This window comes from Mustelus asterias, chromosome 19, assembly GCF_964213995.1.
Source record: "Mustelus asterias chromosome 19, sMusAst1.hap1.1, whole genome shotgun sequence".
Classification (NCBI taxonomy): Eukaryota; Metazoa; Chordata; class Chondrichthyes; order Carcharhiniformes; family Triakidae; genus Mustelus; species Mustelus asterias.
The window spans coordinates 77,136,295-77,155,521 of NC_135819.1; the positions used below are offsets into that span (position 1 = coordinate 77,136,295).

General features: G+C 42.5%; 1 protein-coding gene across 4 annotated transcripts in view; it reads left to right on the forward strand.

Moving 5' to 3' along the window:
- The window catches only part of sfmbt2 (Scm like with four mbt domains 2), a 201,338-nt gene that overhangs the window by 59,704 nt on the left and 122,407 nt on the right, over positions 1 to 19,227 (forward strand). The gene's annotated exons all lie outside the window — the stretch shown is intronic.

A 19,227-nucleotide genomic window follows, 5' to 3' on the forward strand; every position in this document is an offset into this window, starting at 1 on the left:
TGATCAGACACAAAAATCTACCTCTAGCACCCACGTCAATTCCAGTCAAACCAACCACTGATGACGTTAGTGGAAAGACAAAAATGTCAGAGGTTACCACCAGTGTAAAAGAAGATGCCAGAGGTTCGCCGTCAACTGTTTTGAGAGCAGTGACCTCCAGACAGTCTGACTTATTAATAGTGACTGACATATTGATTATTATTCATGTAGAACTTGCTTTGAACTTATTGGGACATTCAATTTGAGGGGGAGGAAATGTTCTTTATTTGTATTAATTTGTATTGGCTTACTGAGCTCTGCTACATTCATGTTTACACCCAAAGTAACGTCATGAGCCCCTAGTGAGGGAAACAGCGAGGGAAACATGGAGAGAAGAGGCAACCGTGTAAGAAAGCAAACACGGTAAATAAAGCTCCATTGTTTTTAACCTCTGTGGTCCCTGGCATCTTCCTCCATAATACAACAGTTTCCAAAGACCAATTTCATGCCCATATTTTTCAAACCAGATACCAACTGCACTCCCAATATTTTCAAATACTAAGCAATGCAAAGAAAAATGTAGTGCCTCAGGTCTAAAATGTGAGCTGCTGTCATAGCTTGGACTGGATCACCAATGATACCGTCGGCAAGTTAGGATAGGAGCTAGAATCATAGAATCCCAACAGTACAGAGGGAGGCCATTCGGCCCATCAAGCCGACAACCGACAACAATCCCACCCTATCCCCGTTACCCCACATGTTTACCCTGCTAATCCCCCTCTCAATTTAGCATAGCCAATCCATCTAACCCGCATATCTTTGGACTGTGGGAGGAAACCGGAGCACCCGGAGGAAGCCCACGCAGACGCGGGGAGAATGTGCAGACTCCACACAGACAGTGTCCCAAGCCGGGAATCAAACCCAAGTCCCTGGAGCTGTGAGGCAGCAGTGCAAACCACTGTGCCACCATGCATGCTCATATTTTTCAAACCAGATACCAAATGCACTCGAGTGTTTTCAAACACCAAGCAACGCAGACAAAGAAAAATGTAATGCTCATTCTAAAGTGTGAGCTGATGTCATAGCTTGGACTGGATCACCAATGATACCGTCAGCAGATTAGGATAGGAGCTAGAATCATAGAATCCCCACAGAAAAGAAGGAGGCCATTCAGCCCATCGAGCCTGCACTGACAACAATCCCACCCTATCCCCATATGTTTACCCTGCTAGTCCCCCTGAAACTAGGATCAATTTAGCATGGCCAATCAACCTAACCCGCACATCTTTGGACTGTGGGAGGAAACCAGAGCACTGGAAGGAAACCCACGCAGACACGGGGAGAACGTGCAGATTCCGCTTGGATGGTGACCAAAGCGGGGGATTGAACCCGGGTCCCTGGCGCTGTGAGGCAGCTATGCTAACCACTGTGCCACCCCAAGAATAAAGAATAAATAAGAAGAAAAGTTAAAAGTTTACTTACTAGCCACAAGTAGGCTTAAATTAACATCGCAATGAAGTAACAGAAAATCTCCTAGTCATATGGACTCGATGTTAACTCTTTCTGTTACCACAGATGCTGCCAGACCTGCTGAGTTTTTCCAGCATTTTCTGTTTTGATTGCAGATTTCTAGTATCCCCGCAGTATTTTGTTCATATTAAGGATGGGAGCTGACCTCTTTGGGAAAAGTTCATCACAAACTACTGTTTGGTGATGTCAGACACTGACCAGAAAACCCAAAAGCACCGGAGATCATTGATTGACACGGTGGGGACTTGGGATGTTGCGGCTGAATCTATTTTGAGGCGGAGTGACAGCTCAGATCATTATTCAACAGAATTGCAAATTCAGCAGATTTATCGCAGCAATGATAGAGATATACTGGGGTTTTCTGAGTCTCGGAATCATTGTCAATTATAGAAATATACTTTTTTCAAGAGTGGGGAGTTTTTGATAAGGGTACTATGTAGCTGATCTTTGAGTGAAAGTGACAGCTTTTTAAAACCGGCATGAAGGTTTTCCTTAATCTCTGAAATGAATTGAAAGCCAAAGAGGTTTTGAAAGCTTGAATAGATCCATGTTCTGCACCGGTGTACGCAGTGAATATTAATTAAATTAAGGAAATCTGAGCACTCTCTACATGGTCTTGTTCTGTAAGCGCGCTGTTTATGCTGACACTATAGTTAAGAAAGCCCCACCAACGCCTCTACTTTCTCAGAAGACTAAGGAAATTTGGCATGTCAGCTACGACTCTCACCAACTTTTACAGATGCACCATAGAAAGCATTCTTTCTGGTTGTATCACAGCTTGATATGGCTCCTGCTCTGCCCAAGACCGCAAGAAACTACAAAATGTCGTGAATGTAGCCCAATCCATCACGCAAACCAGCCTCCCATCCATTGACTCTGTCTACACTTCCTGCTGCCTCAGCAAAGCAGCCAGTATAATTAAGGACCCCACGCACCCTGGACATTCTCTCTTCCACCTTCTTCCTTCGGGAAAAAGATACAAAAGTCTGAATCATGTATCAACTGACTCAAGAACAACTTCTTCCCTGCTGCTGTCAGACTGTCCAAAGATGTGCGGGTTAGGTTGATTGGCTATGCTAAAATTGCCCCTTAGTGTCTTGAGATGTGTAGGTTAGAGGGATTAGTGGGTAAATATGTAGGGATATGGGGGTAGGGCCTGGGTGGGATTGTGGTCGGTGTAGACTCGATGGGCCGAATGGCCTCTTTCTACACTGTAGGGTTTCTATGATTTCTATGATTTTGAATGGACTTGCCTTGCATTAAGTTGATCTTTCTCTACACTCTACTATCACTGTAACACTACATTCTGCACTCTCTCGTTTCCTTCTCTATGAACGGTATGCTTTGCGCGCAAGGAACAATACTTTTCACTGTATGTTCATACATGTGGCAATAATAAATCAAATCAAAGTGGACTAACAAACTTGGTTCTGGCCTGCCCACTGAAAGACTCAGAGAAATTAGGTGGCAGTGTTGTCATGTGGCTCAGTCAACAGTGTTGGTGAAGAGGACTTAATCATAGAATCCCTACAGTGCAGAATGAGGCCATTTGGCCCATCGAGTCTGCACTGACAACAATTCCACCGAGGCCCCATCCTTGCAACCCCATGTATCTACCCTGCTAATCCCTCTAAACTACCTTGGAACACTAAGGGGCAAGTTAGCATGGCCAATGTCCCTAACCTGCACATCTTTGGACTGGGAGAGGAAACCGGAGCACTTGGAGGAAACCCACGCAGACACGGGGAGAACGTGCAAACTCCACACACAGTTACCTGAGGCCAGAATTGAACCAGGATCCCTGGCGCTGTGAGGCAGCAGTTCATGGGTGCCAGCAGTTCTTTAGTACTTCGCTTTAGTACTTTGGGAACTTGGGAATTGCTAAACGGGAAGACCACGGAGCAGCACTGTGCTACCATGCCGCCCACGAGGGTGTCTTACCGAAGTCCACTTTCTGGAAGCACTGACCGCCTGATGCAAATCTTCCCTGCAGCAGCCAATCAGCATCGCCGCTTTGCTGGCCTCCACTTGGCAAAGTCTCTGGCTTATCATGTTACAGTTACAATATGGGCAAACCTACAGGCACATTTGCTTATGTGATGTCAGTGTCAAGTCAGTTTCCAATGCATAATGATACATATCCAGAAAACACATGGCTCAAGCACTTGGTATACTGCTAAATCGTTGGGGATTTTTGTTTTATACAAGTCTCATGGTGAGGCCTGGTTCTCAGGTTTCTCAGACCTGCTGAAAGCAAAATGTAAAATTGGGTTTGCTAAGAATGGCCATCAATAAGTCCCACCCCCAGGCTGCCACACGAGCTTAATGTAAAAGTGTTGATGCGTATCAGAGAGGCCCAGCATTTATCCATAATGAGTTTGAGTTGGTCTGAAGGCAGCAGTCAAAACGCTGCATAATCTGTAAGCCAATTAACTCTGGGGCTGAATTTTGGGGGTGCCCATAAAATCCAGCTGCAGGCTTTTATTCCTGATCACTTCTGAGTGAAAACTGCCTAAAGTTAGAAGTGGGTGTTGAAAGACCACCATGTGAGCTCCTACATGGAGAATAGCAACTTGTAGAGTAAAAAGATCAATCCTTTCATAAAAGAAATCCAAGCAATACATCAAGTATTACCTGTGATGTGTCATATTACTTCATGGGTGCCAGCTGTTCTTTATAGTACTTCACTTTAATACTCTGGGAACATGGGAATTGCTAAACGGGAAGACCATGGAGCAGCTGGTTCACCCGAATAATACGACAATGAAGTTGTTGATCAAAACAATCTCCATCGGTTAGTCCAAAAGAGATCCAGACATGAGACACAATCAGGAAGGTTGATCTCCACCTTTGGGTAAAATCAAGTGTGGGATCAAGCTCGAGATCTGGTGTAATGCCTGTTCTTATCAGCTTGGATTGGTTAAACATTAAAAATAAGGGTCGGTTTCAGGCAGGTTTAATTTAACGCTTCTGTGTCTGGAAGAAGTCCATAGTTAGGTTCATGCTGGACAAAGGTATTTGTATGAGGGTTGGTTTCAATTCCAGCTGGAAATCTATTGTGTTTAGAGTGGTTTGTGGCATGTAGAATAACTAGTACGTCTCTTCCGTGAGTACCATGAATTGGATCCAGTTTGAATTTAAATTGGTTATTGGGGCAAGCAATGAGGTGGATTAAGGGCTTGCCCTGTCCATTCTGCGTATTGGCTTTGTAACTCTGAGAAAGGAATACAATTTTAAAAAAAGAATGGACCCAGTGGTGGAGAACTATGTTGGTCCAAAATCACTTGGTTTCAATTCCAACTGGGACTCTCTTGTGTTTAGAGCGGTTTATGGCATGGGGAATAAATAGCAGCTACGCCATTGCTTCGCAACAAGAGGCCCACTTTGCTCTTGGTTTTCGTTGGAAGCTAGGGCAGTTGGAGACAGGTCACGAAGGAGTGAACGGTTCTCTCAATTCAGCTAGGAGAAGCTGGGCAGGACCAGGGAATTGCAATGATGCAGGCTTCCTCAGTAACGAGGTACAGTCCAGACAACCAGGGAACTGGGACAGAAAGAAGATTTCACTGAAGCTAAGAGAACAGAGAGTAAGTCATTGTTCAGAAAAAAATCAAGAAAGATTAAACACAAGGCTCTGAGTTAAAGGAACTAGATTTAAAGTGGGACAGCAGACCTCCAGAAGTAGCTAAAACATTTGACATAATTTTAATTAGAATCTGGGCATTGAAGTTAAAACAATTGTGACTATTTGAATAGCAGCCAAGACAAAGAAATTCTAAAGGGATTGGCGAAAAAGCCTGGAATGGACTTGCTATTAAAAATGGAGCTGAAATTTGTTTTGTTTTAGTATCACAAGTAGGCTTACATTAACACAGCAATGAAGTTACTGTGAAAATCCCCTAGTCGCCACACTCCAGCACCTGTTCAGGTACACTGAGGGAGAATTTAGCATGGCCAACGCATCTAACCAGCATGTCTTTCGGATTGTGGGAAAAAACCGGCACATGGAGGAAACCCACATAGACACAAGGGGAATGTGCAGACACTGCCCAGTGACCCAAGCTGGGAATCGAACCCCGGTCCGTGGCACTGTGAGGCAGCAGTGCTAACCACTGTGCCACCATGCCGCCCTTTGTCTATAAGTGTTACTTCTAAAATCTGGACTAGTTTCTGGAATGCAAACTGCTAAATGAAAGCGATGCTGCAAGAAGAGTGTTTTAAAGCGTGTTTTGGGGAGTGGAGTTTGGAAACCCTTGTGACAATTATCTGGGGGGGGGGAATTCAGAGGAGAAATCCACAGACACTAACTTGGGTTCAGATAGGACTGTGGGATTTGACCACAGTCATCGTGTATGCGTCAAAGGGACTTTGTGTGTTAGTGAGACCATTGTAGCTTCAAAGGTACTTTGTAACCTGTGTTAATCTTAAAATCTGTGTATTTGTTAAACTAAAGGGAAGATTATAGCCCTTTTTAAATGTTTTCTCTTGTTAAAATGAATTAGGGGTCCTGTGACTCTTCCTCCACGTTTAATTTTAAAAAGGTAAAAGTTGCGGTCTTTTGAATCTTCCGGTCAAGTTATCACACCAACTAGGACCGTAACACTTCTCAAATTACCGAGATCCCAAAATGCTACTTTCCGGAAAAAAAAACATGGATCTAATTTTTGCACCGTTCTCCATGTAAAACCAGGCATTTGGTGACGGCAAGCTGCATAACAGTGGATAACATCACATTCGCTGTTGTTATCTGATATCCACACATTAACTTGTAAGCGGTTATTATTAGACAACCTATTAGATTCAAAAGCCTGTTTTTAAAAAAAATATATATCCTTTCCCAGCCCAGGGCTGTTGAGACTGTTTTATAGCATTAAATTCAGCTGAGTCAACACCGATCAGCAATAATGTTGTAAGACACAGTCATTGATAATAAGTAGATTTGGATTGATAATTCACATCTTGCTCCAAATTGATTAGTAATCTTCAACGGGCAATGTAATTTGTTTGTCCATCTGCCTTAGGGATGATTAGCAAGAAGTACTCCATCTCGGGTCAGAAAGGTTCCCACACGGCAATTTTTTGCATTCTGGTGTCACATAATTAAACTGCGTTTTTTTTTTCTCTCCGTTATGTGATTCCTGGTCTCTGATTCCTAAAATTATTATTATTTTTTTGGCAAGTAAATAAACACATTTGACTTTTTAGCACTTAATCTTCATTGACGACGCTGAAGGTACAAGCCTATGATCAATCGTAACTTGTACTCTTAGAGCAACAAACATTGAGAGTAGCTGATGTTCCTCCCTGGAGTAAATTACTCTTAATTACTTTCACTTGTAAAGAGAAATGAAAGTTGCAAAAAGGTTTTGAACATGCGGCGATGTTTGCCCATTATCCAAATACCAGCTGGGTCTGGCAGGCAGAGAGTGGACCAGCTGTGTGTGACATTTCATTGTCATTCATTGTGTTCCTACTCGTTGTAATGGGCTATAATTCACTGATAAGTATATTGCTTCCTGAAATGAACCATATGTGTGAAAATCTCCCAATTTCTGTTGAGGTGATTATCTATGTTTTCCCCTCATTTTGGCTAACAGATCAGTGTTATGCTGGTTGGAACCTTTCAGCAGTACCATGCGTTTCGTTAGCACGTTTATTTGTCTGCAAAATGGTCGGTTGTCCGGAACGGTAAAAATTTAAGTTAAGATTATGTCCTATTTTGATCTGTCACTTCTGCTCCCACAACGGCTTTCCTGTAATGGATTTATTTTTAATAGAACTTCATTGGTGCAATCAGCGCACTGTGGCAAAGATATTCAACGACAAGGGACCTAATTACTGGGATTGTGAAGCTTTGTAGGCTAATCTGTGCCTGAGTGCTGAGCTACCATTTAAAACGCTTGCTGCTTCTGTTATTGAATGGCAAATCTCTGTTGAATACCCTGCTGTATGTCATTCATCTGGAATGAATAGGCAGAAGATGCAAAGCTTTACATATCACCCTTCACAACTAGTTGTTCATTGACTGTTTCAGACAGCACTTTCAAGATCTGTGTTTTGTCTTTTCCTCACCTCTTTGCGAGGGCCTTTCGTTTTTGAGCTTTGTCCCAGGCAAATGCTTATTTTGGACATTGGACCTAATCCCTTCCTATCATTATGTAATGAACAACCACATTTGTGTAAATTCAATCACATTAACAGTGAATCTTGCTAGCCTGAATATGCTTGAATTGTAATAGATTTTTTTTCACTTTAAGTGAACATTGTATTTTTAATTAACATTTTGTTGGACAAGGCCACATCGTGATCTGTGAACGCAGTGCATTGAAATATAAAGTGAAGACATCAAAATGTTGCTTTGAAAGAGTGAGTAGCAAGCTTGCCAAATTGTAGATTGCAGACTTATTTAGAAAGCGCTTTGCTGAGGAGAATTTATTGATACAGTGAATTGTGTCGATCTGTAATGCACTTCCTGAAAGAATAATGGAAGCAGATCCATTGAACTTTTCAAATGAAATCAAATATATATTTGAAAATCAAAACCAGCGATATATTAAACTATAAATCCGGGCAGTTTTGCTTGTTAATAATCTGTGACGACTGTTACCATGGCAGTGGATAAGGTGAGTCTTTTCCAAAATGAAGGCTGCCTTTTTTTAATATCAATCAACTGTACAGTATTCATTAAGTGTCCGTGTGGGTTAGAAGTTACTTTAGGAAAATAATACTGTGTTTTGTAGGTTAAGTACATTCTCTATCACAAACCTCTCCGTGCACATGAGGGACTTTTGATGAAATATTGATTAATTTTTACTGAATAATTTTTTATGGGAAAAAGCATTGAAAAATAACAGTATTTCTGATGGTTTTGTATAATCCCTACAATGCAAGGAGGCCATTTGGCCCATCAAGTCTGCTCCGACTCTCTAAAAGAACGCCCTACCTGGGCCCAATTCCCTACCCTAAACCTGTAACCCTGTGCATTGATCATGGCCAATCAACCCCACAGGGAGGCAGTGGTCTAATGGTATTATCGCTAGATTGTTAATCCGGAAACTCAGCTAATGTTCTGGGACCTGGGTTTGAATCAGATGGTGGAATTTGAATTCAATAAAAAATATCTGGAATTCTGAGACAACTGTCGATTGTCTGAAAAACCCATCTGGTTCACTAATGTTCTTTTAGGGAAGGGAATTTGCCATCCTTACCCGGTCTGACCTACATGTGACTCCCGAGTCACAGCAACGTGGTTAACTCTCAATTGTCCTTGGGCAACTAGGGATGGGCAATAAATGCTGGTCAGCCAGTGACACCCATGTCCCACGAGTGAATTAAAAAAAAACGTACCCAGCTAATCCCCTAACCTGCACATCTTTGGACTGTGGGAAGAAACCCCGAGGAAGCCCATGCAGACACGGGAAGAATGTGCAAACTTCACACAGTCACCCAAGGCCGGAATCGAATCCGGGTCCCTGGTACTGAGAGGCAGCAGTGCTAACCACAGTGCCACCGCTCTGCCCCTGTCTCAATGTTTCCTAGCTTGTAAGATTAACAAAATATTGAGTTACTTTCAGGGTTGTAATATATTGTATAAAGCCTCATCTATAAACTGGGACTTTCGAGAAGGCAATCCCTCAGTTGAACCTTATTGTTTGACAAAAGCACTTTTCACTTCTGCTATTTCATAACATATTTATAAAAGGTTTCTTTAAAATCTGTGCTAATTTTTGAAGCAGGGAAGCACTCTTGCACCTAGGGCCATTATTGGGGATGAACGTTAAAAACCTTTTTTGACAAAAATTGGGGTAAAAGAGTTCCTAATGAGCAATATTGTGCTGATTCCAATTTTCTTCATCCGAGTCCCCAAAACAAAACACCCAATGTTATTTGATCAGAGGGAGGAGGCTAACAAAGGCTTCATGGTATTTTACTGCATAGAAAGAGGCCATTTGATCCATCATGCCTGTGTTGGCATATTCTTCTGACTGTGACTGTGCTCCCACTATCCTTTCCAAGCAGTGCATCCAGATCATTTTGCATAAAAAACAAGGTCTCATGCTTCATTTGCAGTTATTTTTAGTATATGTCCTCTGGTTATCAGTTCTCCCACTGGTAGAAACAATTTCTTTATTCTATAAAACCCTGTCATGATCTTGAACACCTCTATAAATCTGCCCATAAATCTCCCCTTAACTGTCTCTGCTTTCAGGAGAAAGATCCACAGTTTTATTGTCTTTACATAACCGAAGTCCCTTATCCCCAGTATTACTCTGGGAAACCTCCTCTGCACCCTCTCCTTGGATCCTTCCTAAAGTGTGGTGTCCACAATTGAGCACTAAACTTTAGCAAAGGCCTACTCAATGATTTATAACATTTTGTGCAACATAGAAACTAGAAGCAGGAGTAGGCCATTCGGCCCTTCGAGCCTGCTCTCACATTCATCTTGATCATGGTTGATCATCGAATTCAATATCCTGATCCCGCTTTCCCCCACCCCCATCCCTTGATCCCTTTAGCCCCAAGAGCTACATCTAATTTCTTCTTGAAATCACACAGCGTTTTGGTCTCAACTGCATTTGGTGGTTTCCGCACATCCACCACTCTCTGGGTGAAGAAATCTTTCCTCACCTCAGTTCTAAAAGGTTTGTCCCTTTATCGTCAAACTATGACCCCTTGTTCTGGACTCCCCCCACCATTGGGAACATTCTTTCTGAATCTACCCTGTCTAACCCTGTTAGAATTTTGTAAGTTTTTATGAGATCCCCCTCACTTTTCTAAATTCTAGTGAATAATCCTAACCGATTTAGTCTCCCCTCATATAACAGACCTGCCATCCCAGGAATCAGCCCGGTAAGCCTTTGCTGTACTCCCTCTACAGCAAGGGCATCCTTCTTCAGATAAGGACACCAAAACTGCACACAATACTCCAGGTGTGGCCCCACCAACGCCCTATCCAATTGCAGTAAAACTTCCCTATCCCTATACTCAAATCCTCTTGCTATGAAGGCCAACATACCTTTTGCCTTCTTTACTGCCTGCTGTACCTGCATGTTTACTTTCAGCGACCTGATGCATGAGGACTCCAAGGTCTCGTTAAGTATCCACCCCTCTCAATTTACACCCATTCAAGTAATAATCTGTTCTTCCTAAGTAACTTCCTTACTTCTGTACATTGTCTCCATGTAGAAAGTTACATGTCCCTAACTTGTCCTGCCAGCTTCAAAGTATGGTAAAAGTTGAATATCTTTTCTCAAGAAATAATAAATTAGGAAATAATTAATAGTGCTTATACAAGTTTAATGAGGAAATGGGTGAAAACTTATCAAAGAGAGAACTTAAAATATCCTTATTGGAGTGTGAAGTATTATTTCTACAGCACTCAAATGAATAATTAATCCTTTCGATCACCCAACAAGATCTGGGCATTTTGAATGAAGTACACTGCAGTGCTTTGATTGTGTCTACCGGAGAGAAATTGTATCTTTATTCCTCTGTACCCAATGCAATCCTTTTGTAAGACTGGGTACTTATACCATGAATGTTTTTATATAAGGTTGTTTAATTTAGTTTGGTATTGATGTTCGTGCCTTTGAGAACTTTACCCCCTGTTGAAATCTGCGCCACATTTTGTATTCGTTCAAATGCTTCCCTAAATTGTGAACAGCCTAATTAGTTAAAAACTATTTACAACAGTGAATTTGGGAATAAGTAGTTACTAATATGCTGTCAGATTATGATAATTTTGGTGGCATTTCATTGTGCTCGGTAGCATGCTACCTTCAGCTCCCAAGCTACTTTTGTTGCCTTTTCTAATGTTGGTGATCCCTCTCTGAAGTCACCACCCTTACAATCTTAAAGTCTCTGCTTTCTTTATTGGTAGTAAATTGTTTGGAGTTGCAGATACTATTTGCTGCAGGAAGGATAAGCTCGCTGTCAGCATTTGTATAATAATCATCATTTTTTGTACAAAGGAGACTGGAATCTCCTTGATTTGATTTTGTTGATTGGAGTCTCTTGGGGTTTTTTTTTTGTATAACACAATTCCAACCATCAAATTGCTTTGGATAAATTGGAAAAATTGTCAACAGTATATTAGTGGGTAGTAATTTTTTTTTTCCCCTGCTAAGCAGACATTCTGGACAGATTTGATTTTAAATATCTGTGATTTCCTCATCTAAGAATATTGGAGCTGGAAAATTTCCCCCTGTCCAGACTTTCCTCCGTGTCTCTTGTGCATGTGACAGGTGGCGCTATGCATCAGGAGATAGCAACAGGAATAATGCATTTGGAGAAACTGTAGCACATAGAACTTTCTCTTTTGTGGAATTTAAAAGCAAAATATTCTAAAATCTTTGCATATGCTCATCTCATGCTATCTGACCCTGTGAATGCCTTTGTATTTACAGTGATAACTCGTGGTTGAATGCCAGAAGCTTGTTTTCACCTGAGAGTTAATGTATCACAAATACGCTGCATTGAATTTTTTCCTAAAATTTTACGCATTGATGGAATAAAAAATGTTTTTCTATTTGTAGGAGCACATTTGATATGGTCGACGTTATGTCGTAGTTGTACGCACTTGTTAGTACCTAAGAATCAGTGGCCAGAATTCTCCAGCCATTCACGCCAATGGGACTTTCTGGTCCCGCTGCGGTGAACAGAGATTTGGCTGAGTGCCAAATTCTGCATTCCCGCTTGCAGCGGTAACGGGGCAGGAGAACAGCAGGAGAGTTTCGGCCAGTGTGTTTTTGTACGTGGATGGATTGGGGTAACTGAGTAAGGAGCCACCTACCTTACCAGGTGTGCCATTTGGCATTTGTTTTAGTGCTCCCTGGATTAGCACGTCCTTATTTTGCATATCTGGCCAGCCTCTGGGTCTGTGCTGTAGTGTTCAGCGCAGGTCTTGGAGAAGGAGCTCCAATTGACCCAAACCTTGACATTTATAAATCGAGCTGGAATATAATTCTCTGACTAACATATGTTCAACAGATGCACATGGATATCTATATTGTCTAAAGATTATTAAATTACTAATTTCTGCTAATCAAATTAACAAATTCATAAGAAGGCAATTAGTGCTTTAAAAATTTCATTTAATATTCCAGGAAGAGTATTTGCTAACAAGTCACCAATTGAATCGGAATCAGTTTCAATATATTTAATTGACTGTTAAGGTTCACTGTGTAAATCAACATAGATGGAAGTGGGCCAGCAGCACTTAAGTAGAACATAGTGGAAGCATTGTCTCATTATTTAACTTTAACTACTCCAGTTGGATTCCAGTTAACAGGCTTATGATAAATTTGTGTCATTGTGAAGATTGTTTGCTATGAATATTGAAAGTTGAGTTTCCTTTAATATTTTAATATTGAGACATATTCATTTAAAATATTGTAAATCAGACATACTGTAGATGGCGATGGATAGGTTGGCCTTTAAAGATTAGAACCATCCTTAAAAAATCGGGGTTGACATAGTGGGGTGGCACAGTGGTTGGCACTGCTGCCTCACAGCGCCAGGGACCCGGGTTCGATTCCCAGCTTGGGTCACTGTCTCTGTGGAGTTTGCACATTCTCCCCGTGCCTGCGTGGGTTTCCTCCAGGTGCTCTGGTTTCCTCCCACAGCCCAAAGATGTGCAGGTTAGTTTGATTGGCCATGCTAAATTGACTCTAGTTTCGGCGGGGGGGGGGGGATTAGCAGGGTAAATATGTGGGGGTTACAAGGATAGGGTGGGATTGTTGTCGGTGCAGGCTCGATGGGCCCAATGGCCTCATTCTAAAGTGTAGGGGTTCTATGAGATGCTGTATTTAAATGTGAAGCTCCGGTTTTAGTGCAGGAAGACCCATTCCTATTGATCAGTGGCCATGTGCAGCCTGCTCTGTTTCAGTATTAAACTGCCACACATCTTCTCGGTAACATGGCCTTTTAGTTGGTGGGGAATCCAGCCCCTGTAAACTCAGTATAGCTTGACTCCTTCTGCCAACTTATAAGGTGCATATAACCCGCAACATGCATTTCTGAGCTGAAACATTGATGCCAACATCTAATGCGATATAGCTCTATACATGGATTTATTAGCTGAAAAATGGAGGGTTGACTTGTATGTCACCTTTATTCATAGAATCCCTATAGTACAGAAGGAGGCCATTCGGCCCATCGAGCCTGCACCGACAACAATCCCATCCTATCCCCATAACCCACATATTTACCCTGCTAATCCCCCCCCCGAAAGTAGGGTCAATTTAGGATGGCCTATCAACCTAACTCTCTCATTTTTGTACTGTGGGAGGAAACCAGAGCACCCGGAGGAAACCCACGCAGACATGGGGAGAACATGCAAAGTCTACTCAGACAGTGACCCTAGCTGGGAATTGGACCCAGGTCCCTGGCGCTGTGAGGCAGCAGTGCTAACCACTGTGCCGCCCCACCTATAGGCCAAAATACATATTTTGGTGCTGAAAAATCGAGGTTGACTATTTCACCGTGGTCTACGGTAATTAAAAAACTAACATTGAAGTTTAAGTCCATTGACATGGTAGTTAGGTGCACTGACCATGCTAAATTCTCCCTCAGTGTACCCGTACAGGCGCCGAAGTGTGGCGACTAGGGGATTTTCACAGTAATTTCAGTGCAGTGTTAATGTAATCCTACTTGTGGCACTAATAAATAAAGTTTAAACTCAAACCATTCATTTCTTATTAGCCAAAGGTTTTTGGTCTTTGTACGTTCTTAGGGGAAGTACCAGACATGTGCTAGGTGCTTTCCCCAGCTGATATGAAACCATATTTGTCATCTGGAACCACTCTGTGGAAAATTGCAAGGACTGTAAAGGAACGTTATCATATCTTGCCACTGTCTAGTTGGACCAAGGAGCGGCACAGGCTTGGAGGGCCGACGGGCCTGTTTCCTGTGCTGTACTGTTCTTTGTTCTTTGTTCTTTTGTCACTTGGTTCTGCACACTGAAGAATGGCCTATAGGGTTCAAGAATAGGAATAAATTAAAATGTTGAACAATTGCTGCTGGTAGCACCAAGAATTTTCAAGATTAGTCAGTTTGTTGTAAATTTTAATTAATGCCTTGGGATATGTTTCCTGAGTTTATGGGTTCCCCACCGACTAGAAGAATCATAGAATCCTACAGTGCAGAAAGAGGTCATTCGGCCCATCGAGTTTGTACTGACCACAATCCCACCCAGGCCCTATCCCCATAACCCCATGCATTTACCCTAGCTTGTCCCCCTGACACCAAGGGGAAATTTAGCATGGCCAATCCACTTAACCCGCATATCTTTGGACTGTGGGAGGAAACCGGAGCACCCGGAGGAAACCCCCACAGACACGGGGGGGAAAGTGCAAACTCCACACAGACAGTGATCCAAGCCGGGAATCGAACCGGGGTTCCTGGCATTGTGAGGCAGCAGTGCTAACTACTGTGCTGCCCAAGGTTGTTAGGGATCTCACCTATCAAAAAACCGCTTCTCCACAGCCATTTTATGCTAGAAGCAGCATTAATCTTCTCAGGGCGAAACTTTTGCACCCATCCAAGAACAAAATTCTGCATTAGAGAATTGATTGGCTGGCAGCTCTGCAGTCCCATCAGCGCCAGGGGTGAGTGGTGGCCACTGCTGGGACTGCAGGCAGTCTCCAAACAAGAGATGATGGAGCTAGACTTCAAGGTAGGTCTGGGGTATCAGCATGGCATGGCTGGCAGACCCCAGTGAGTGGGGGTGGGGGGAAGCCAGTTTGAGAGGCAGGTGATGGGAAGGTTAAAGGCAGTATGATCTTGGGGAAGGGGGTGCTTCTGATGGACACAAAGGCGGACGGGCCCTCCTTGCCCGACACCAGCCTGTGCAATAAAAGCTGCCAGGTTACCCATGCCAGGTAAAAGCAGCGGTGATGGCCGAATGAGCTACTTGTGCCCAAATAGGCTCAGGATGGGGCAGGTTGCCTGACGCCTTCCCCCGACCATTGTAAAATGTGACACTGTTTGGGATGGGAAGGCAAATCAGTACATTTTACAATCACCCTCTGCACCCCCACCCTCCGCGCCAAAATCCAGTCCTATGTCAACAGCAAGGATTGACAAAATATATAGGCTTTTGTGATGCTCAGACAAACTTGGTTTCATCGTGTGACTTCTGTTTAATGTCCCCTGTCCTAACCTTCCTGGAACTATTTGCAAATAAATTTAAAGGTTAAACTCTGACAGATCATTTTGCGGATGGAACAGAGACAAGAGCAGGAGTTTAGCATTCAGTGTTGACACCGGGCCTGTCATAAGATGTGATAGTTAGCTAATTTACATCGGCTCGTGTGCATCCATGCTGTGCAACTGCAGCTTGTGATGCCTCAGATAGATGGGAAAGAGGTTAGGAGAAAGCTTGGATAAAAGTTGGACCCTAGATTGACCATGAGGGAGCCTGGAGGTTTGATGGGTGGGTTTTGGAGGAAGCCTATCTGGTGCTGTGGCAAGATGTAAAACAAGTTGCTGCTGAAGAGAGTAATGGCTATATTGATTTGATTTGACTTTTTTATTGTCACACGTATTGGTATACAGTGAAAAGTATTGTTTCTTGCGCGCTATATGGGCAAAGAATACCGTTCATAGAGAAGGAAAGGAGAGTGTGCAGAATGTAGTGTTACAGTCATAGCTAGGGGTGCAGAGAAAGATCAACTTAGTGCAAGGTAAGTCCATTCAAAAGTCTGACAGCAGCTTTCTTGAAGAAGCTGTTCTTGAGTCGGTTGGTACCTGACCTCAGACTTTTGTATCTTTTTCCCAACGGAAGAAGGTGGAAGAGAGAATGTCTGGGGTGCGTGGGGTCCTTAATTATGCTGGCTGTTTTGCCGAGGCAGCGGGAAGTGTAGACAGTGTCAATGGATGGGAGGCTGATTTGCGTGATGGATTGGGCTACATTCATGGCCTTTTGTAGTTTCTTGCGGTCTTGGGCAGAGCAGGAGCCATACCAAGCTGTGATACAACCAGAAAGAATGCTTTCTGTGGTGCATCTGTAAAAGTTGGTGAGAGTCGTAGCTGACGTGCCAAATTTCCTTAGTCTGCTGAGAAGGTAGAGGCGTTGGTGGGCTTTCTTAACTATAGTGTCGGCATGGGGGACCAGGACAGGTTGGTGGTGAAGGATATAGGCAAGCAATGTGACAATGCTGATGGCTAAATTGATGAAACATGGTGTGCTTTAGGAAGTGGGACCTGCCTGTCCTTGTAATGGGGACATGGACCAACAACATGTTATATCTGTTTGGCGCCAGGGCTCGAGACCTACCATGAAAGTAATATGGACTTGAGTATTAGACTGGCAACGTCCTTGAAGTGGAGATGCCAGTGTTGGACTGGGGTAAACACAGTTAAAAAAGTCTCACAACACCAGGTTAAAGTCCAACAGGGAAAAGTTCAGGGTAAAGTTTAACAACCTCATACAGAAGCTAAGCTGGCTGCTGCCCTTCCTCACCCTTTTCTACAGTTTTCTTAAGGATTTGTTGTGATTTAACAGAGATGAGTGGATGCTCTGTAGGTGCCAGCCCCAGTTCCCTGCTCTCTAGATTTGGATTCTAGGATCCTGATGGGAAAAGGATGCTAGTTGAATTGAAAATCCAGCCTGCTAATAACATTTCAGTCACTTAGTGCTTCGGAATTTTTCTTTTGCTATAAGATGAGACGGAGCAAATATTGGACAAGATCTCATCTTGCTAGTTTCTGTTTCTCTGGATTACTAGTGAGTTATTTCATCATCTTCTGCGAGTGCTTAAGGACAGGTAGGAATACAAATTCCATTTACAATTATATTATTTTACAAAAATGCTTTGACAGAAATGGTTTCAGAAGAACAAATGCGATTTATTAAGGGAATAATTTTCTTTTGTGCAGAGAAATATGGATGAACAAGGAGGACATCCTGATTTATTGATATCTACTCAATAGTAGATAATAATAGTACTAATACTCATTGGCCAAACTAAATTCTCCCTCAGTGTAGTTAAAGTTTATTTATTAGTCACAAGTAAGGCTTACATTAACACTGCAATGAAGTTATTGTGAAATTCCCCTAGTCGCCGCAGTCCGGCGCCTGTTTGGGTCAATGCACCTAACCTGCACGTCTTTCAGACTGTGGGAGGTAACCGGAGGAAACCCACGCAGACACGGGGAGAATGTGCACACTCCACACAGTTACCCAAGCCGGGAATTGAACCCAGGTCCCTAGCGCTGTGAGGCAGCAGTGCTAACCACTGTGCTACCATGCTGCCCGTGTACCCAAACAGGCGCTGGAGTGTCACAGTAACTTCATTGTAGCATGGTGGCACAGTGCCAGGGACCCGGATTCAATTCTGGCCTCGGGTTACTGTCTGTGTGGAGTCTGCACATTCTCCCTGTGTTTGTGTGCGTTTCCTCCGGGTGCTCTGGTTTCCTTCCACGATGTGCAGGTTAGGTTGATTGGCCATGCTAAATTGACCCTCGTGTCAGGGGGATTAGCAGGGTAAATAAGTGCGGCGAGGGGAATAGGGCCTGGGAGAGATTGTGGTCGGTGCAGACTCCTTCTGCACAGTAGGGATTCTATGAATTAATATTGGCTAAGGCTACTAACAAATAAATACACTTTAAACTTTATAGTATTTATTTGTATTCACGTCTCAGCTTCGATGAAATGTGGATGGTTACAAAATCTGTCAATCAGCCCTTGGACAAAGAAAATGATCATAATAAAGTGGTAGATTATTAATTCTTGTATAGGCCAGTATTGTTTTCCATACAGGTTCAAGTATGTCATACCAACAAACCAATTTAATAAACTCCTAGATAAAAGAACGTGCGTTTATATCGGTCTTCACATGAGTGAAAGTCCATCCTTTCAGTTTTATATTTCTCTGGATCACTTACTCAGCTTACAGATGTTAAGATGCCACTGGTCTTTTCAAATATTTCAGACAAGATCGTGTTATCTCCTCTTCCAAATAACCCCCTGTTGTGAATTATTTTTCCCCTCCTGGTGACATTGAGTCGCATTTTGTTGACACTCTGATGTAAGCAGCTGTTATCAATCAGAAATGTAACTATTTCCCCAAAGCTATAAGGGCCAAATGTGCTTCTTTAAAAATTATTTTTGAAATTTATAGATTTTCTCCATCCCTCTTTTTTTAATGTCTGAGGTGAACAGTAAAATGAAAAAATACATTTTTTTGTTTTGTTTTTGTGTTGCGACATTAGCATTGTAATGTTGTGGAATGCATTGATCGGAAACAAACCAGTACGTTGGCAAAAAGTGACCTGATCACAATAGTCTAATTAGATTTTTTCCTTTATTAAGCTATTGTATTTAGCTTCCCTTTTTTAAATGTTAAATATCTTTAAGCATTTAACTCTTGACCTGACTTTAGTAGTGGATAGTGCTCACTGGCTGTTTAACTTGTTGTGGAAACTAGAAGCAGGAGTAGGCCATTCGGCCCTTTGAGTTTGGCCTCAACTACATTCGGTGGTAGTGAATTCCACACATTCACCACCCTCTGGGTGAAGAAATTTCTCCTTAACCTCTTATTTTTTCCTTATCCTCAAACTATGACCCCTAGTTCTGGACTCCCCGACCATTATTCTTGAGTAAATTAATGGCTATGTTTGGGAAGGGGGCAATTTGAGACTAATCTCATTTCTATTTATGAGCAGCTGACAAAACTTTAAAGTTAAAGTTAATTTATTAGTCTCAAGCAAGGCTTACAT